This window comes from Trachypithecus francoisi, unplaced genomic scaffold, assembly GCF_009764315.1.
Source record: "Trachypithecus francoisi isolate TF-2019V2 unplaced genomic scaffold, Tfra_2.0 Lachesis_group12, whole genome shotgun sequence".
Lineage (NCBI taxonomy): Eukaryota > Metazoa > Chordata > Mammalia > Primates > Cercopithecidae > Trachypithecus > Trachypithecus francoisi.
In genome coordinates this window covers 34,285,850-34,308,688 of record NW_022681457.1, presented here as the reverse complement: position 1 = coordinate 34,308,688, position 22,839 = coordinate 34,285,850, and the positions used below count along the sequence as shown (strand labels likewise).

General features: G+C 34.7%; 1 long non-coding RNA gene across 1 annotated transcript in view; it reads right to left on the bottom strand.

The window, feature by feature from the left end:
- The window catches only part of LOC117093827, a 68,750-nt gene that overhangs the window by 34,121 nt on the left and 11,790 nt on the right, over nt 1–22,839 (bottom strand). Inside the window, exon 3 of the long non-coding RNA XR_004441262.1 lies at nt 17,115–17,169. This is a non-coding gene — a long non-coding RNA (uncharacterized LOC117093827). The remainder of the gene's footprint in view (nt 1–17,114; nt 17,170–22,839) is intronic.

Here is a 22,839-nt window from a genome sequence, read left to right as displayed (position 1 = left end):
TTTATTCTATTTCCCATACACAAGAAGAGATGTAAGCTGCTCTTCATAAAATAATCCTGCGGATAGATGAAGAAACTATGTGTTATAGTTAAGAAATTTCACCATGTGAAAGAAATGCCTAAAGTAAGCAAAAAAGTATAGAAAAGCGAAAACATGAACTCTTCTGTGGCGTACATATTTACTTTCTTTGTGGTCTATTACTTTTTGTTTCCTTTTTTACCAATCCTTTTCTGCTGTAATTGTGCAGAGTAAGACTGACAAATATTGGCTGAGAATATTGCCAGGTAGATAAATATCCTAATATCTGCCTATTAGGAGGCACAGAATCACAGAGAGAAAATGGCTTTTTAATGGCACAATGCAATATAAACCCAACACATTGGAAGTTAAAACGGATGGCTTCTCACTTCCTTGGATAATATCATTGTTCAGAAATTTCTCCTCAAAAGAACTAGTTGCCACCAGAAGAAATATTTTAATGCCATCAAGTAAGCCATATATATATTATATGTATTAAAAATTCATAAAATTCAGTGTTCTCTTATCACATAAGATATTAAGATATTTATCACAATGAATTCTACAGGCTTCAGCAAAGGCCTGTTGTTATATGCATTAGAAATATGATCTTTAATCACATTCAAAGTATTTTACAGCAAAATAAATTTCAATTATGTGACTGTGACACAAATTAACTTTTTTGCATTTCATCCATATGTTTGAGTTCTTTCTAGATGCCTCGATTCCAAGAAGATATTTACAAAATGCCTTAAATACTGATTAAGCTGAATTTGTTAAAGGTTATCTCCCCCCCACACTAATCTCACTAGATTATTAATGGACCTGATTTCTTTTAAACCTAGTTAATAAATTGCACCATAGTTGTGTTCTAAATGTTGATTTTTGCATACATTTCACTTGTTATTAATTTTAAACACTTTCTCCAAAGCAGTACTTTAGGCTACAAAATTAGATTTATCAAGGTAGGTTGTTTCTTGAAAACTATAAACCATTGAAAGGACAGTAATAAAACTGATATTCTACACCCTTTTCCCATAAATTCATCAGGAAGCATCAAAAATTCCCTAGATGATTTTGAAGTTATTGAACATCATTAGAAAATGAAAGAGTGAGTGTGCTTTTATGTGACATTTAATTTAAATGGGAGACCACGTTTCTGATTTAATCTAATCAGTATTTCCTTCTGATTGTACCATTGTGGTAGAAAACTAAATTAGGGTAGAATTAAACTTTTGAAATTAATGTTTTCAGCAGAAACAGTAAGAGAGCATTGGAAAGAATGAAAGTAATGATGGGGTAAAGAAGCATGGAAGAAATAAAAAGTAAGGAAGTGAAAAAGAAAGGAAGAATCAGAAGGTTCAAGATGAATAGTTATTGTGCATATTCTTTGCTGTGGATATAGCAATTAATGCTCTTATATAAGCAATCTCAGTTAATCTTAGAGCAACCACCTGAAGAAGGCAGGTGTTTACAATTCTGTTCTATAAATGGCTGTACTGGAGCAAACTGTAATAGAATAAAAGCCCTTTTATGCAAAAAAAATCATAAAGTTTTACTGTTGATAGAAGTCAGTTTAATCTGAGAATCATGAAAATACAGTAGAACAATAGATGCATGCATTGAACACTTAATTTAATGGAAAATATTAAACTACATTCATTATTGGAAAAAAAGGCTTTTTGGCATGGGTTGCTGATTTCTTCAAGATCTGTCTCACCAAGACAACTAGAACACAGAGTTATGATTTCTAGGTTTTGTTCATTTGTCTGTTTGCTAAAGTGAAGTGAGAAATTAAAGATGTTTGTGAAGCATTCCAAATTCAGAATCATAGGTTTTTATTTATCTCAAATATTTTGAATTTGTTGGTTATACTAATTCACAATCAATTTTTAGAGATGCCTTTATAATGCCTTCCAAAACATTATTTTAATACAAATAGAATAACTATTTTTTCACAGTAATAACAAACCAGTTTATACAAAGTTTAATTAAATTATCCAATTACATGGTTTATGATATATTGGAAAAAAGGTCCTTAGTCTTTATATGGCTAAATTTGTGATATTTTAGAGAGAAGTATAATGTTGGAATATTCAGCATGCAAGAGGAACAGTAAATGGAGAGAAAGATGGTAGAAGTTGGTTATGAGCATTTCAATTGTAATAAAAGCTATTATTATTCACTTAACGAGTGTTAAGCCCTGTACATATCCTGTCTCTGATTGACACAACCCTATGGGATAGGTTTTATTACATGCACTTGAAAGATGTAGAGACTGAGTCAAGATACTCTTTCCAGATTGTTATCAACCAGCATAGAATGCTTAGTTAACTGCTCAAAGACATGAGGATAGAACATCATTTCAGTCTGATTCTAAAGCTCTTAACTACTACCAGTAAGCAAGGAAAATGAGGCGAATTTCAACATTTTGGGCATGCTCAGTGTAATGACCATGAAATCCTCCTCTCAGATTCCCCACTGCAGAAAGTGTAAGTGATTGCTGGTCCAATCTGCAGTGCTCTGAAATCCATCTCATTTGAACCAAAGCCATGGTTTTTAAGGGTTCCAACGAGCCAACAAGACTGAGGAGCACACTGAAGATACTAAGACAGGACTATTGCTGGGAGATGATGGACTCCACTAAAGAATTCAAGGGAAGATTTTGACTATGTTTAGCTCCCCATCAGCCTTCTTCAAACATTCTTAGAACTGCAGTACAATGGACAACCTTTCTTCCTTCCCTCTTTCCCTCCTTCCTGCCTTCCTCACTTCTCTCTTGCCTTCTTGCCTTCCTCCTCTCCTTCACAGGGGTAAAATGTTCTTCGTAGGTTCGTGGTTTTCACAGGCTCCACCAGCTCGCTTCCCTTTTCTCTTGAGTATCTTTTTTCCAACAAATCTTTTGCATAACAATTCCTTCCTGGATACTGTTTGTTGGAGAATTCAGACTAATAGATTAGAGAACTCTTGTAACTGCGAAGAAATAGTAGAATGTTGCTGCATGGATGTTCCAAGGTACCTACTTATGAAGGAAAACAGTGTTTCATTGTTTGACATGGCCTTCTTTAGGAAGACCACCTCTAATATACTCACTTAAGTTAATTCACCTAAAGACTAGCGTACAATATACGTATGCTTTGATTTTGATTCTCAGTGAATCCTTGGTTACATCTAACCAATCTGTCTAGCTGATTTTAATGTATCTTGTATTTTTCAATCCTACTCTTTAAAGTTGAATTACATATTCTGGGGTTATTTTTTTACAGGTTGGATGTGAGAATTAGATAAAATGATTGATAGATGAGATGTTCCTTGAAAGTATTTTAAAACAATCATGCAAATATTAGTTCACCTGAATTTCTTTATTACATGAAGAAGCATTCAATACCTGGAGTCTTCATTAAAATGTAAATGAATATACTTATCAGTAATAAAATTATTACTGGAGTAAAATGAATGCTCTCTTAAATGGCAAAAGAGATAAAGAATAAAAAGGTAATAAAAGTCCCTTATATACAGCTCTAAGTTTTGTAAATTATTCTCCAAAGCACAAAATACACCCTGTCTTAAATATACACACTGGCAGAGGCTGGGCGCATGGCTCATGCCTGTAATCCCAGCAACTTTGGGAGGCTGAGGTGGGTGGATCACCTGAGGTTGGGAGTTCGAGACCAGCCTGACCAACATGGAGTAACTCCGTCTCTACCAAAATACAAAATTAGCCAGGCGTGGTGGCAGGCACCTGTAATCCCAGCTACTCAGGAGGCTGAGGCAGGAGAATCGCTTGAACCCGGGAGGTGGAGGCTGCAGTAAGCCGAGATCATGCCATTGCACTCCAGCCTGGGCAATAAGAATGAAACTCTGTCTCAAAAAAATTATATCTATATATATAATTATACACACACACACACACACACACACACACATATATATGTACCAGGGGAAAACGGGGAAGGGTAGCATGGTGTGGAAGACCAGGAGTTGTGAAGTTACATATTTTGGTGAAAGGGCCTGACTTGCCTATGAAGCTATGGGACTCTCGGCACCCTGATTTCCTCATATAAAAATATGAAATAATAAAATTACTTCAAAGATTTGTTATAATACTTAAATAATTCACATACCTAAATTATTAAAATGATGTTTATTATATTGTAGGTGCTTCATAATGTTATTTCCATTTTCTTGCTCAGGTTAGTGAATAAAGAAAAAGAACTGCATCTCGGTTACACAGACAATAATAAAGATAATGATATCTGATACTTAATATCCATCTTCTGCATGCTCTAAGAGAAATGCTTTATAAATGCTATTTTATTTACTTTAAAAAATTATATGGGATTAGCATTATTTGCTTGATTTTACAGTTGAAAAATCTGAGTGTCATAAAAATGAAGTCCAGGGTCAATCAGTACATAAGCAGGGACCCAATTGCAACTTGGAATGTCTGGCTTTTGACACCGATATTTATAATCCTAACAATCTAATTTTTATAGAAGACTGAGGCATGCTTAGGATAAGGTATGGATGATGCCATAGCCCTGCCATTACTAGAAGTCCTGGAAAAAGAGAGTGATAATGGGGCATGCTCTATCTCTCCAGAAGCACTCATAAACTGCCCTCCAGCTACCACAAAACCAAGGAGATTGTCTTCCCTGCAGGAACAGAGTCAATAAAAGTTTTCCTTTCTGTCACCCAACCCACAGTCATCTTACATTTGGCCTTCGAAGAAGTGATATATAATTTTAGTTCATGCCTGTACCCTAGGCCTTCATAATACTGTCTCTCTACTTGTTCATAGTGAAAACTGTAAAAGAATCAAAACTTCATCTTTAGAGCTAAAGCAGATAGCCTGGAGGCAAGACATTATGCAATACTTATATCCAGGTGTGTTTAGTTATTCAACAAGTGCAAAGGGTAGGTCGCCTAAAAGTGAGAAGAGAAATTGTAATTCAGAAGAGAAAAAAAAAGAAATCTGACTTGCGGAAGCTGATGTTAAGTTTGTCTTAGGCTAATTTTATTTGTGTTTACCTGAAACTGTGTCCCTACCTGGAGATCAGAGAGACTGGTAAAATAATTTCCATTTAATACCAACAAAGTTAGAGCCATTACTTACTTACATACTTCTGAAACAACACAGGGATATTTTTTGAGGTTTTGCCTGTTGTGATGGTGGTGGTGGTGATATTTACAAAGAATAGTTAAAATGTAGTATCTTTATTTTTATTATCATTATTTTTACACAGAGTGATGATATGGCAACTAATATATAGTCTTCATATTAAATTGTGGCATGAGGTGATTTTTGATTTTCTATATCATTTCATGCTTGTAACTATGTTTATATATTATTCTTATAACACAGACAAAAGTTAAAGGTAAGAGAAGTGAAGGAATTTTGACAAGAAATGAGCAGACAGAACTAAGGCTAGCTTTTGTTTGTTTTTTTTTTTACAATAAAATCCAGGTACTTTCCACTAAACTACACTAGATTACGCTTTAGAATGTTATGTTGTTGTTGTTGTTTCTCTGTTTGCAAACGTTCCAAAGACACAAAGAATTTGAAGTTAATTTTATATGTGCCGTGTTTTTGCTTTGTTTATGGGAAAGTCCATAGTAGTGTTTTTCAAATTATACATTGAAATCCCTTAATACATTATGAAATCTATTTAGTAGTTGAAGATCATCTTTTGAGATTAATAGAGCTTAAATTGTGTAGGAATAAGACTTTTGATTTTCCAGTGTTGTATAACAAGCTACTCTAAAACTTAGTGATTAAAAAAATCATTAGTGTTTTATTGATTTTGTGAGTCCAGAATCTTCAGACAGAAAGCCTTAGGGAACAATTGTTTCTGCTTCAAGTAATCTGGGACTGGGGTGCCTCACATGGCGGATGAATGATTGGGGTTTAGAATAGCTCGGAACTGGTCAGGTCTCTCTCTCTCTCTCTCTCTCTCTCTCTCTCTCTCATTCTTTCTCTCTGCCTCACGTCCCTCTCTCTCCTTCACTCTCTTTTTTTTTTTTTTTTTTTTTTTTGAGGCGGAGTCTCGCTCTGTTGCCCGGACTGGAGTGCAGTGGCTGGATCTCAGCTCACTGCAAGCTCCGCCTCCCGGTTTACGCCATTCTCCTGCCTCAGCCTCCCGAGTAGCTGGGACTACAGGCGCCCGCCATCTCGCCCGGCTAGTTTTTGTATTTTTTTTAGTAGAGACGGGGTTTCACCGTGTTAGCCAGGATGGTCTCGATCTCCTGACCTCGTGATCCGCCCGTCTCGGCCTCCCAAAGTGCTGGGATTACAGGCTTGAGCCACCGCGCCCGGCCTCTCCTTCACTCTCTTTTATCTTCTTTCTCTTTCTTCCTCCCTGGTCACATGGACTCTTCATATAGTCAGCTTGGGCTTCCTCACAGTTTGGTGGCATTGGGAAATGTGGCAGCCAAGGGCATCAAGGGCAAATGTTCCAAGAGTCATGAAATAGAAAAAGCTACTCTCTCAAGGCCTGGGCCAGAAAAATGGCACCATATCACTTCAACCATGTTCTATCGTTCAGAGCAGACACAGAGCCAAACAAGATTCACAGAGAGAAGATATAGAGCTTATGTCTCCAGGAATGGAATTCCAGGAAGAATGTCTAAAATATATGCAGACATCTTTGATTTGCCAAAAAATTAAGTACTGTTTCATAAAGCTTTTGTTTCCGTTACACAAATGTGAGTATATATTTGTTTAAGTTATAAAATATATACTTTTGGTGAGACAAGTTCAAAATGTTATGAAAGCTACTATAGTTCCATGTGCACATTAATTGAATTTAGTGGTCCTGTTCAATTTTACTTTATTCCCAAAATACACAACTTAATTTGATTTACTCTATTCAATTTGTATTCATTGTACAAAATAAACAAAATATTTAATATGCCCAATGTTGTATATAGTATCCGGTTTATATGTTAAAATTTCTAGATATGAAATAAGGCAATAATTGCCATTCTGAGCATATTTATTTCATAATATTTTCAAATTCCATATTCACTCCAAATATTATCTGTAATCATGAATTTCAGAGGAATAAAATATTGCAGTTTGTATTTTTTTCTAACAAATGTGAAAAGTAATGGATAACCAAATCATGATAACAAAATGATATGTATAAAATAATCAATGATGTAATTTGTGAAACAATTATTCTAATAAGTATTATAATTTATTTGTAGATCCCTCTGATATAGATACTAATTATATACAATTTACAAAGAATTATAATCTGAAGAAGTGTAATGCTCAGATCGCACAGCTGATTGGTAGACTTGAAATCCAACACCAATAACATATTCATAAACACTATGCCATTCTGTTTCCTGAAGCTTTTCTGAATTTCAGACCAGCAAAATAATTCTTTATACCATCTTTCTATTTGATCATATAGATAAAGCATATAAAATGTTCTAGATGCTACTAAGCCATTAGTTGGATTTATTAAATTCTTTAATGTGTTAATAAGGCATTATCAGGTTGTTCACAATGCTCTTAGAGGAATAAAAGAAAATCTCCTAAAAATAAGAGGACATTACAATGATCATTTAATCATCTTCAGATTTAAAAAGTCTCAGAAAGAAAATCTTACTAGTATTATTTTAAATATTCAGAAAGGGAAATGCCGTGAATCAAAATAATCCATTATTTCAGCCAGTTGTATTAGAAATGCACTTCCTGTATCTACTTTCATTTACTTTATTTCCACAGTCCGTATTTTAACTCTAAGCTTAGTTGGGGCAGGGGGAAAGTAATAATCAATCTCTAAGTAATACTCTTTCATACATTATTAATAAGTTTTTATTACTGGGGAATGATTTTTTACCAAGATATGTTAGGGGCCACTTAAAAGGTATTAAGTGTAGATGTGTGGTATTATTTCTGAGGACTCTGTTCTGTTCCATTGGTCTATATCTCTGTTGTGGTACCAGTACCATGCTGTTTTGGTTACTGTAGCCTTGTAGTATAGTTTGAAGTCAGGTAGCGTGACGCCTCCAGCTTTGTCCTTTTGACTTAGGATTGTCTTGGCAATGCGGGCTCTTTTTTGGTTCCATATGAACTTTAAAGCAGTTTTTTCCAATTCTGTGAAGAAAGTCATTGGTAGCTTGATGGGGATGGCATTGAATCTATAAATAACCTTGGCAGTATGGCCATTTTCACGATATTGATTCTTCCTATCCATGAGCACGGTATGTTCTTCCATTTGTTTGTGTCCTCTTTTATTTCACTGAGCAGTGGTTTGTAGTTCTCCTTGAAGAGGTCCTTTACATCCCTTGTAAGCTGGATTCCTAGTGGTAGAAAACTAATGGAAGGATAAACTGGAAGCTTATGGAACCAGACACTGTGACAGTAACTTGGAACAATCTATAGGCAGGGCACACATAAATTAGATGAAAGGTAGCTAAGTTATTGACAAGGGTTTGAAGTATATTATTTGCCCTGCCTTTTAAATTATGTTTATCCTTCCATTAGTTTTCTACCACTGTATCACAAATTATCACAAAAATAGTGGTCTAAAAGAACACATATTTATGATCTCACAGTTTTCATAGGTCAGGTGTGTAGTACAAGTTATCTGGGTCCTCTGTTAAGGTCTTGTCAGACTGAAATGGAGGTGTCAGCCAGGGTTGTAATTCTCATTTCAGGCTCAGGATCCTCTTTCAAACTCACTAAATTCATCTTGGCAAAATCCATCTTCTTGCAGCTGTACTCTTGCTACCTGTTGGTCAATGATCACACTTAACTATTATCAGCCACCTACATTTTCTTGCCACTTGGCTTCCATAGGCAGTCTGTAGCATAGCTACTGTGTTCTTCTAGATTAGCTGGAGTGAGTCTTTTTGCCACTCTCTAGTCTACTAAGGGTGAAGTCACATATTTGTAATATAATCAAAACAGTGACTATCTCATCATATTCACAGGTTCTATCCTTCCTAAAAGGTGGCAGATTATACTGTGTATGTAGAGCAGGAGGGTGGAAACCTGGAAATATTAGAATTCTCTCTATTCCAACTGTTTTACTATATGATATATAAATGAAAAATATACATTTACTAATTATTGTGTTAATACTTTAACATTTGTATATCTGTTTATAGTATGAATGTGTCATTTGATAGTCACCACGGGTGTAAAGTCAAATAAAATATATTTCATATTTTCCTAAAGCATTACACTCTTGTGATGAAGAAGGATAACTACATCAGCAACTATCCTGGCAGATGTTATATGTTTGAGGTAAAGGTGCATTATCACAAAGGAAGGTAATATAATTCAGACAGGAGGTCAGGAGGTCATTGTAAATTAATATTTAAAATAAGTTTTAAAGGATATGGGAAACTTGCAGAATGAATATATATCTATTCACATATATATATTCAGATATATATATTATATATATGAAATAGAAGCATTCCAAGAAGAGAAAAAATTTTGTAAGGAGAAAAACAAGAAATAATATATGACATATTTAAGTAGTATAAAGAGTTTGATACACATGAGGTAAGGGTGCCTATAATGTGAATGTAGCCTTAGCTGTAATCCCAATATTAATAAGATCTATATTAATTTAATTACAGCTAGGATGAACTATATTGAGTTAATTAGAGCTGGATCACTGATGTCAGACTGAATTATGTTTTAACCAATATTGGTGGCTGAATTCAACATCTCATGCAGCAGTAGACAACTTTGATAGTTCCAAGAACAATTTTTTAAAATTTATATAAAGCTTCTTTATAAGGCATAAGATAGTTTTTCCTCCAAACATCGATTATAATAATTCTTGTACTATATGGTAATCTTTTGAAAAGAATAAAAATTTCAAACATTATTATAATAGGTAAAAGAACTAACAAATGTAGGTTGCATATATATGATGTTATAGACACCTAATATTAATCATAATGATGTCTAACATTCAAACTAAAGTGTTAGATCCAGAAAGAGGCAAACAAATGAATGAATGAATGAGTGAATGAATGAATAAAATGTGAGCACTCTCTCCTACGTGGTGATCAGGAAACTGCCATTATCTCCAAAAGGATAAATAATTTTAAATAGTTTACATCATCATAAAGAATTTCCTTTTGTCATTTTTGTTTTCCCAACTAATTCTCATTTATCTAACTTTCCATGTTTTTTAATCTTCTAAAATGACATAGGTTAAATCTAGATAAAGTCTTAAAGTCAAAATCAGAAAAGTCTTAAATAAGTGTCTATGACATTATCAAGACAAAATATAAGGAGTGTCTCTTCTTTGTTCCATAGCTAAGGCAAGACAGTATATCACTGTGGCTAAAGCAGGAACGCTGGAGGCAGGCTGACTGGGTTTGGATTCCTCCTCTATTAGTAACTGTGTGGCCATGAGATAATTACTTAATATCTCTGTTAAGTGAAAATAATAATACTATCTAACTCTTAAGGTGGCTGTAAGCAATAAATTCATTAATATATGCAAAATGCTTAGAACTCTGCAGAGCTCAGAAAGTGTTAGCTGTTTGTTATCAAGGAAACCAGGGTTGTATTGAGATGAAATGAAGGAAAACACAGGAGCTGGGAGCTGTTATTGAATTGGGTGGAAGCTCCCCTCTCAACCCCTGTTAAGTTTGCCAGTCAGATTTAGTGCAGAACATGGCTGTTCTCCACAGAACAGAAATGTCACCAGCTGTTTGTGGTCAATAGCTAAATACTCTATGCTGCCATTGTGGTATACCAGGGACCGAAGGTGACATGGCCACCGAAGGGCTGGGTCTTGAAACTAGTAACCCAATGAATATCGGGAAAGGGTCCCAATTGTTTAAAATGCCATTTATTAAAATGGCTTCAGTATATTCATTTGCCGTGTGTGTGTATGTGTATGTAGTTTAGCAATAAATTTTATGTGGCGTTATAATCAACCAGCCAATTCAAATTAGCAGTCACGAAGAGGAAAATCATGAGATAAAAGAACAACAACAAAAAAAGAGATAAAAGAACAATTGATATAAATCATGACATCTCTTTCACATCAGGTTAAATTCATAATCCATAGCTTAGAATTCCCTTTGGCCAGTGACAATGACAAACCTCTTCATCAGAGCTTTTAACCCTACTTTTGGACAGTGCGCTAAAGCCTGCTAAGAATGAACAATTGCTTCACAAAAACAGTTGCCCTCAGAGGCATTTTTTAGCCTGTCTCTCTAATGGAAATATATAGTAACTTAAGAAAGGGAAGAGCGCTAGGAAGTGCATGAAATGCACTTGGCAGTGAAATGTGGCCTTGGCCATCACGTGTTGCCCTGCCTCCAAAAAGCTGCCCTTTGTTTTACAAGCTTATAGTAGGGGACTATCCAATGATTTCTCAGTGACAGACAATATTTCACAAGACTGTGACACCTTTTCTGGCCTCTGCATACATCTCCCAAGGCAATTAAATTTTCAAAATAGTAGCTTTAAAAAAAAGCAAATAAATAGTTTAAAAAACCAATGAAGGATTAGTGTGAGCCATATCCTCTTTTTTCATATTTACATTCAGAATTTTAATGGCACTTGACTCTGAAATCATTCCAGTAAAGCGGAAAATTAATATTTTAATATGTCTACCACTTCAGCGTAGAAATAAGTAAAGTGGAATAAGTAGTAGAGAAGAAAATGTTTTAGTATTAACTATATTTATGAATATTTATCATCCCTACCCATCAAATATCTGTCTTTCAGCATGCCCATTCACTTCTATATACAGTAAATCACTGCAGAACACACATTACCAATTGTTTTACATTTTATAGAAAAGAGGGTGACAATTTCCTTTTAATATTCTTTTGATTAGATTTTGTCATAATTTGTTACTGAGTGAATCCAAAAGACTGAAACATAGCTAATAAAAAAAAAAATTATCCTAGAGTTTTTTCATGGAATGACATAATTTCTTATCAGTTTTTCTTCATCGAGAGGGGAAATGACAGAGAATCAGGAAGGCATAAAAAGGGCATAAAATGACTGCTGTGTATGATGCTGTCTGGAAACCTGTTTTGCTTTAGGGTCCAGTGTTGCAAATATTTGACTCATATGACTGTGTTGTCTTCATTCTGTGCATTCATTTGTTTATTTTTATGAGAAACAGGCTGTCCAAGTGATGCTTTAAAACAAATAAACTATTAAAATTAGCCAAAACAAACAAATTGTTACTATTAAATGAATCTTCGGAGTACACAAATGGAATTAGATTTTTTAAACCTTGTATACAATTATTATTATTATAGCATCATATCACTATTATCATTATATCTATTTTATTGGACTTTATAGACTACTTTATTCTAGATCTTAGTATCTTTCAAAAATACATTCCAAATGTCCCCACTACCCCTTCCCATTTATATATACAGATACATACACTTATATGCACTTACATATAGTTGAACACCCCCCCACCACACACACACGTTTGTAGGTATAGCAAAACTATCTGTATAATTCATCTTTAAAACACAAGTTACCAAAATTGCTATATTGAGCTTAATTCCAGAACTTTACTTTTTTTTTGAAAATGGATAAATGTTTCATTTACTATGAAGACAGGAAAGTAGGTCCAAGAGATTACTATAGATAGGAAATAAACATTCTTCAACATGCCCAAATACGAAGATACTTTTTTACCGAAACTATTCCTTATAAAAAGCAGAGTTATTTTACATCCTTAAAATATTTTCTTATCAAAGGACACCATCTCGATTACTGTATTCTGAACAACAATGTTTTTTGGGGGAAGACACAACAGCCTGAAATTATCTCAACTAATGGTAGTTTGAATTTCATATAAGTAATAGAATTTTAAAAAGAAGAAAATTTTAACAGAGATTTAACAGTTATTTATAGGGGAATTAATTCCACAGTTGCAAGTTTGAGGTATTTTAATAATGAAGTCTTTTAAAGATCAACTTAGAAATGGATAACAGAAGCAGTGAATGACATTGAAAGACCATAAATATAGCTCCTTGAGACCAAAAAAGAAAAAAAGAAAAGAAAAGAAATTGCCCTCATGCTATGTGAATGATATTCTGTGACTTGGGATAAAATTCCTGTTGGTTCAAAAAATATTGTATCTTACATACTTAGATGGTAATAAAAATGAAGCTGGGAGTTATCTGACTCAATATATGCTTCTAGTGGTAATGAGAAAAGTGATGCTGAAAGTTCATGTGATAGTTAAAAAAAATTACTTGGTGAATTGAAAGGTAACTTTTAAAAACTAATTTATTTCTTTATATATTTAATGTTAAGTGCTTATGTTGTCAAGTTAAATACTATCAATAGATATTTACATTGCTAATGGTATTTATTGAATATGTTACTGTATATATATTCTTGCTAAAATAAGTGTATGTATGATTGGTTAGTCTCAGTTAGAAAATCAGGTTATTTATGAACACATAAAGTATTTTAAAGCATACATAATTAAACTTGAAATAAATTAAAATATATAATAGTATTATCCTGTAATTCTAATATTTTTACTTTAAGCAGATGCTTGGTTTCCAAAAGTATGATCCGTCCAGAGCACTATCACTATTTGAGACTGATAAACTTTTCATGCTTTATAAAATAGGAGAATAAAAATTTCATTCAATTCAACATCTTCTACAAATAAGGAGTGTATAGCACTAGCCAAATATAAAGGAATAATTCTAGGACAATAAATTTGGGATAAGAAACGGTCCAAGTGTGATTCTATTTTTTTTCCTCAGTTACCATTTATACTAAAGTGTATAAAAGGTATTCTTCTGTGATCCCTAGGGCATACACATGGGCTAAAGATGACAAGTATACTGTATAAAAGCATTTTCTGACCATAGTGGTTCCATAAACTTGTGAAATACTACAGAGGTTTATAAGATCTGAAAGCTTTCAAATGAGAACTTTCTTCTAACTTTTTGGTAGCCAGTAAACTAGGATATCAAAAAAGACTCTTAGAACATAACAATTGTCTCTCTGACTTAGGCTGTTGGAGGACATACAGTGGAGAGAACACATAGAGAGACTGGAATTTGAATCTTGTCCTGTCCATTGTCACTTTCAGTGTAACAGTGGGCAAGTTACTTCACTCATTTTACAAAATAATCCAATAACACCAACCACACATAGTTGTGATGGGAACTTCAATTAGTCAACGAGTATTTATCAAATACCTAATATGTGTCAGCTACTGTGCTAGGTGCAAGGAGAAAACAGCTATTATATTAAAAAAAAAAAAAAGAAGAAGAAGAAGAAGAAGGAGAAGGAGAGGAAAGGAGAAAAGAAGCGGAGCTTCCATGCCCACCCATGGAGAGTTTACAGTATATGAGGGAGGAAAAATTGTAAACAATTGATAGTATTGCATCAGTCTGTTTTCAGACTGCTGTATATAATGGTCGGAGACTGGGTAACTTTTAAAGGAAAGAGGTTTAATCGACTCACAGTTCTGCATGGCTGGAAGTTCTCAGGAAACATAACCATAGTGGAAGAAGAAGGAGAAGCAAGTACCTTCTTCATAAGGTGGCAGGAGAGAGAGAGCACACATGGTAAACTGCCACTTTTAAAACCATCAGATCTCGTGAGAACTCCTTCACTATCACAAGAACATTATGGGAATAATTACTTCCTACCAGGTCCCTCCCTCAACACGTGGGGATTATAATTCGAGATGAGATTTGAGTGTGGACACAGAGCCAAACCATATCAAGTATTAAATGAGATAATGGGAAAGACACTTTATTAGAGAATGTCCCTACATCTTTAAGAACATTCTTTAGGGAATAGTCTTAGATTTAGTTCACCAAAAGGGGAAACTGAGGCAAGGACTTAGTGTATTTGAGATACACTCCCAGGGGGTACATGTGAGGAAGAGAGGAGGTGAGACAGAAAAGTGATAAAAGCTATTGAAAAGTGTACATTAATGATCCAGATACTGCTATGAGTTACTGCTGCTCAGTCCCACTGAGAATTCTCTGAGAAACCATGAAGATCCTGACATACAATCATCACATGAAATAACCTTTTAGGAAATGAAATAACTTATCCACTGACTACCACTCCTTAGTTGTCCCTAAGCATTTGAACTTCCCTCTACTTACAGGTTACACCCAGCCTGTGGCTGAGCAAATTCTCTGATATCCTCTGGTAGAAGAGAGTTAAAGGTGTCTGAAATTGACGTTTTTCAAAGTGCAAGAAACTGTCTATCACAGCCTTAGGAAATTCAAGTGGACAAAAGGATATAGGGTGTGACTTTAACAGTTTCTGCTTCAAGACATTGTTGAGATATTTTATCTACCAAAATTGAGTATTATACTTTTTCTCCTATAGCTCTAATCATCAAACGCACCTTATTTTTTTATATAGTTCACTTTGATCCTACACCCAACAAAGAAAATGTCTAAGAAGTGTGTTAGTTGCAATTTCCAATTAAGTTGAACATATAGTAAACTCTAGGGACAATATGCATCTTTAATTTCTCATTCAGAGTTCCTGCTCAGCCCTGAACTAGCAATACCAATTCTATAAAAATAAGACGTTCATCCAGCTTTATGTTTTTTTCAGCTGTTATTATCCATTGGCTCCATGGAGTTCTGCTTTATTCACTCCTGTTGTCTAGCAAAATGGCTACATAGAGCAATAGCTTTACTATCTTCAGTAACTGTTTCTGACGACAAGCAAGGAGGTCATTGGAGTGTTTCTAAGGTACTGCTAATCACTCAATGAAACAGTCAGAGGATACCAAAAATGCCCACCTAATAACAAACATTTACACAGTCCTACAGCTTGACAATGTGAAAGAAAGACAGCAGAATTGGAGTCAGATATATCAGGTTTTCAATTCTTGCTTCCTCTTTCCATTAATGTTTGACTTTAGGATTTTGAGTAACCTCTTGGAACCCAGAAAATCTTATTGGAAAAAGAGTGATACATTAACTATCTTACAGTAATATGATGAAACATAGTGAAATAACGTATGTAAAATGTTATTTACAATGGCAAATACATGAGATACATTCAATAATGAAGGCTATCATCATTGTTAATGGCAGGAATTTTCAAGTGAGTCATTATGTTTATATGCCACAAACTATAAAGATGATATTGACAAATATTATTGAAAATTATATAACAAGTAGATGATAAAACTATTATAATATTCCTTAAAGACAAATATAATGACTTTTCCCATTTCTTTCCTGCTGCACACTACATTTCTTCAGTTTATTATGTGTTTACTCCTTAGGGTTAGGAGAAGGGAAATAATTTTAGCACTACCTAATAGGGAACTTATATTAAAAAGAGGGTCCATATCTAAATTTCAGCAGTTATGAGTATGCTGACTATATCAGCAAATGTGTATACTAAATCTACCTAAGGAAAGTATAGTTTACTGAACAACTACTACTATTACTTATTATGGCTTTATACTATTAATAAAAGTATTAATAATAAGTATAATATGGTAGATTTAATAGCAGTACTTCAAAATTTTGATGTGTATTTTATGCTACTTTGAACTTTGATTCTTTAAATTACGTTTCTGAAAGTATATATGAGTCTGACTAAGAACAGACAAAACAGTAAGAAATAATATTGACTTCACCCTCTTTCCAAGGGAAATAATCATTTAATAGTTTGAACCAATGTTTCTCTTTCCTTCAGTGTACTTAGAACTCTCTGGTTCCTTTTCAAATATATGTGCACTCCCCTTGAAATAAACCAGCAATAACTTATGTTCTTTTGTTTTTCCTCATAAGTGATAATGATGTTGGTCATTAATATTTCCTGTTTAAACAAGCAGTATTTCCAAAACCATTACAGTGTTACTTACTTTCCTTCTATATCGACACCCAAGTATACTGGAATTAGCACTTTTGTTTCTTAAAAATTAGTTATAGTTCTTCATGTTGATTCATGGACAATGACTATCAGAAAACATTGCTTCCTTATTTGTTTTTCAAGACATCAAGTTTACTTATAACAAATCAGTTAAGATGTTTTGGAGGCTTTCCAATTGCCCACCATTTGATAAAGGTCATCATTCACTAGTGTAATAGTTCCAGAAAATTGGTACCTTACTTATGATGGGCATTTTTCTTGTACAGAATCTTGCAGGTTACACACAAGACCTGTATAAGTAGGAAAGAGGAAAATGATTGATGATTAATAAAAACATTACCTACAGGCTCATAGCGCCAGAGACTAAGGATTTACACTAAATTGGAGTGAAAAATGCCTTACCACTACAAAAGGATAGCAAGTACCTGACCTCAAATGGCAAACAGGAAAAGAGCTCTATGTTATTTGACAATAAAAAAATAGATAAATACTATTCTATCATTTGTATATTAAGCACCAATTATCTAAAATATAATCTGTTGCATGTTGTGGGGACTCTGATGATGAATAAGAAAAGAATCTTACTGCACTAAATTTGTTTTACAAGAGAAATCACAAATATATTCATATTCTTTAATAGATTTTGTTAAAAGGTAAAAAGTTCCTCATCTTTTCTGACATGTACATCAACCATATTTATCATTCATTCATCTATGTAATTGAAAAAATATGAACATTTATAATTTCTTATAAGCTTCTAATTTTACTACCAGGTAATCAATGAATATAAATATAAATGTGTTAGAAGAGGACGTTCCTTGCCATGTGTATTAGTCCATTTTCATCTTACTGATAAAGACATATGTGAGACTGGGCAATTTACAAAAAAAAAAAAAGTTGTTTATTAGACTTACAGTTCCACTTGGCTGGGGAGGCCTCATAATCATGGTGGAAGGCAGGAGGAGCAAGACACATCTTACATTAATGGAAGTAGGCAAAGAGAGCTTTTACAGGGAAAATCCCAGTTTTAAAACCATCAGATTTCATGACAATCATTCACTATCACAAGAACAGCACAGAAAAGACCAGCCCCCATAATTCAATCATCTCCACCAGGTTGCTCCTATGACATGTGTGAATTGTGGGAGTTACAATTCAAGATGAGATTTGGATGGGGACATAGCCAAACCATATCATTCTGCCCAGGTGCTTCCCAAATCTCATGTCCTCACATTTCAAAACCAGTCATGCCTTCCCAACAGTTCCCCAAAGTCTTAACTCATTTTAGCATTAACCTAAAAGTCCACAATCCAACGTCCCATCGGAGACAAGGCAAGTTCTTCCCATGAGCCCGTAAAATCAAAAGCAAGTTAATTACTTCATAAATACAATGAGGGTACAGGCATTGGGTAAATACAGCCATTTAAAATCGGAGAAACTGGCCAAAACAAAGGGGCTACAGGCTCCAATGCAAGTTCGAAATCCAACAGGGCAGTCAAACATTAAAGCTCCAAAATGATTTTCTTTCACTTCATGTCTCACATCTAGGTCATGCTGATGAAAGAGGTGGGTTCCCATGGTCTTGGGCAGCTCCAACCCTGTGACTTTGCAGAATACAGTCTCCCTTCAGCTGCTTTCCAGGCTGGCATTGTGTGCTTGTGGCTTTTCCAGGTACATGGTGCAAGCTGTCAGTGGATCTACCATTCTGGGGTCTGGAGGATGGTGGCCCTCTTCTCACAGCTACAGTAGGCGATGGCACAGTAGGGACTCTGTGTGGGAGCTCGGACCCCATATTTCCCTTCTGCATTGCCCTAGCAGAGGTTCTCTATGAGGGCCCCTCCCCTGCAGCAAACTTCTACATGGGCATCCAGGTGTTTCCATATATCTTCTGAAATCTAGGCGGAGTTTCCCAAACCCCAGTTATTGACTTCTGTGTACCCACAGGCTCAACACCACATGGAAGCTGTCAAGGCTTGGGTTTGCACCCTCTCCAGCCATGGCCCAAGCTCTACATTGTCCCCGTTCAGCCCCAACTGGAGTGGCTGGGACGCAGGGCACCAGCTCCCTAGGCTGCCCAAAGCACAGGGACCCTGGACCTGGCCCTGGCCCATAAAACCACTTTTTCCTTCTAGGCCTCCAGGCCTGGGAAGGGAGGGACTGCTTCAAAGACCTCTGACATGCCCTGGAGACATTTTCCCCATTGTCTTGAGATTAATATTCAGCTGCTTATTACTTACGCAAATGTCTGCAGACTGCTCACTTGAATTTCTCCTCAGAAAATGGGATTTTCTTTTCTATCCATTGTCAGGCTGCAAATTTTCCAAATTTTTATGCTCTGCTTCCCTTATAAAACTAAATGCCTTTAACACTACCCAAGTCACCTCTTGTATGCTTTGCTGCTTTGAAATTTCTTCTGCCAGATACCCTAAATCATCTCTCTCAAGTTCAAAGTTCCACAAATCTCTAGGGCAGAGGCAAAATACTGCCGGTCTCTTTGCTAAAGCATAACAAGAGTCGCCTTTGCTCCAGTTCCCAAGTTCCTCATCTCTATCTGAGACCATCTCAACCTGGACCTTATTGTTCATATCACTATTAGCATTTTTGTCAAAGTCATTCAACAAGTCTCTAGGAAGTTCCAAACTTTCCCACATTTTCCTGTCTTCTTCTGAGCCCTCCAAACTGTTCCAATCTCTGCCTGTTACCCAGTTCCAAAGTTGCTTCCACATTTTCAGGTATGTTTTCAGCAGCACCCCACTCTACTGGTACCAATTTACTGTATTTGTCCATTTTCATGCTGTTGATAAAGACATACCTGAGACTGAGCAATTTACAAAAGAAAGAGGTTTAATGCTCTTACAGTTCCATACGGCTGATGAGGCCTCAAAGTTATGTTGGAAGGCAAGGAGGAGCAACTCATATCTTACGTGGATGGAAGCATGCAAAGAGAGCTAGTGCAGGGAAACCTTATTTCATTCTTTCAGTTCTCTCATTTTAATAGTTCTACATAATTTACTATCTTTCACTCCCCACATATTTTATGCTGTCTATTTACTAGATTAGTATGTCTCTGATCTAGTAAATGTATAGTGGAGCTCTCCTGCTATATTTGTTATATCTTTATTTGCTCTTTCAAAGCCATCAATTTATCCTGCATACACTTGCTAATAACGTTATTTAGGGCATACTTGTATCTTGTACTACTTATTATCATTAATAAAATTTTTCATTATGAAGTGATTTGTTTTTCATACATAATTTTTTGTATGTTCATAACTTTTAATTCTTGGTGTCAAGAATATAGTGGTAAACACAATGATAAAAATATTTGTCTTTATCGAATCCAAGTACTAAGGAAAAGAATTATAAATCATAAACAAGCAATTAGTGGCTAAGAATTCATACATTTTTAATATGAAATATTAAGTGATAATCCCAAATTGACATATATTATATACTGTCAGGCATTGATAAGTGCTTTGAACAAGAAAAGTAGCAAAATGAGAGTATTTGAAAGTGACTGGCTTGGAAATGTGTGGGACTATTTTACACAGAGTTATTGGTTAGGAAAGCTTTCTAAGAAAGCTTATTTGAATAGAAAACAGTGAAATAAAATAATGACCCATGCACATTTTTAGGGCAAAAATGTTTCAGGCCAAATGACAGCTTGTTCAGAGGATTTAAATTGGGCTTGTGCTTAATATGTTGAAGAAACAATAAGGAGATATTTAAAGCAAAGTATGTCAGAGACTAATACTTAAGATTTTATTCTTTAAATGTAATGGAAATCTTCTAGAGGGTTTTGGGCAGAGAAATGACATAATCTCATTTATTCCTGAAAATGTTAATTTTCTATTGCAGCAGGGAAAATAACTCAGAAAGACAGTTGAGGAAGCTATTGCCAAACTGCAGGCCAAGATGATAGAGGCTTAGCTATTCCCGGGGCTTGTTTTGTTTCTAGATAAAGGAAGCTCTTAAAATGCAAGACTCATGACATTTATTTTCCTAGTGCCTAGAAGAGGACATGGTATAAAATAGGCACTCAACAGAATATCTCATGAGTCAGTAAAACAATGGAGACTTGACTAGAGTTTTCACCTACAAAGGAAAGCTAAAGAGTACAATTTTCTTGAAATACAATCAATTGTAAAATATGTCAATATCTCAATACAATAAATGGACATAATGTACTGAGTATAGGTGGTTAATTTTCTTTAAAAAAAATCACACAATGCAGCACATGAACATTTTAACATGTGAAGGTCTTTGTTCTGATGCACTTTAATATATCACTTAATATTAAGATTGATAACCGAAGATGAAAGTATTATTGATGCAGAAGGACAAAAACATGCCATATTTTAAATCAGTCCCTTTTCATAAGGGTCTTATTGTACCACAGCAAATTTCAAAGAGACCAAGACAGAAGATGATTCTAATACCATCTCTAGCTGGTTGCCTTTTGACAAAATCTTGAGTGTTCTTATAAGAAGGAAACAATATTTGGCTTGTGCTAGCTAACTCAGAGGGTTATTATGAGAAACCAATATGGTGAAGTATCTGAAGGCAATTTGATAACTTTAATGTGCCACAAAGTTATAAACTATTACTATGCCAACTAATTATCTAAAGTTAGTTAATGTGGCACATATGACACATGTGACAGTGACTTAATTTCCCTGGTACTTTCGATTACTGCTTTATTGCCCTACATATAAGAATATCAAATTTGTTTTCAATCCTACTCACTTTATTTTTATAATTAGTGGCTCCCACCGACCACACATCATCCGGAGAGCTCATTAAAACTCAGATTACTGGACTCCACTCTTATAGTTTCTGAATCAGTACTTCTGGTTAAGGTCTGATATTTTCCATTTCTAACAAATTCCCAGATAATGCTGATGCTACTCTTCTGGGGGCTACATTTTGATAACGACTGCTTCTGGGGATAGTGACCATTTAACAGAGTTAATTAAAATGTTTATTTTTTGGTTTGAACTGAAGTATCTCTCAATAAATTTGTACACAGAAATTTTTTGGAACTGTATATGATAGCTTCTCACTGACCAAGAAAATAAATGCTTCGAATGAAAAAGTATTAAGGTAATAACACACAAATTTGAACATTTTGAGGACTGGCATACTCTTATGTTGAAACTTCCTTGTATGAGTTAATAGACATGAATCTAAATTCCAAGTGGCAGGGGCAAACCCATCTCTTACTAGAGTTGAAAGTTGAAATTACATATCTCTTATTCATTATATTAAAATCACCGAGGTGTAAAATTATAGGTGCAATGTCAAGCACTATGTATTATTGCTTTATTCAGGAAAGTCAAAATCTTTTAAGTATAACTATATTTTTGATAATAACTTTTTTCGTGTCTTAGTTATCTTCAAGGAATAAACTCATCAATAATTTGGAAAGTGGTTGAATAATTTGTTGGGAATATAAGAAATATTCTACCAAAATGCTTTTGGGGAAGTTTTTCAGCAGTCATAAAGACAAAAGAACCTATAGTGTGACATATGGACAATCTTTTATAGTCCATCCTCTCTGGTTAAAAAAATCAATGTCATTTAGTGGAATACAAATTAAGGTTCAAGAACCAGATTCCATTTCCAAACCCTTTATTTAAATGGTATATTCCTTACTCTCCTTCTTTCATGGTGTATTATATTGCTGTAAGTTAGCATCAATGATTGCCTTATCCTTTGTACAGAAGCATGGTACAATCCTTCTCTGGCTTCAGATGGGTTTTTATATATTTTCAGAGAGAAAACAAAACTATTCTCCAAACCTCTCCCTGAGCCAGAGCCATCCATGAACAAAGAGGAATGTTACCTATCTAAGAATGAGAGAGAAGGGGCATGAGGTAGAAAAAATACTTCATTTTTTTCTGTTAAACAAATACATTTCTAGAGCTATTGTCTGTATTAAATATGAGTGCTACATTCCA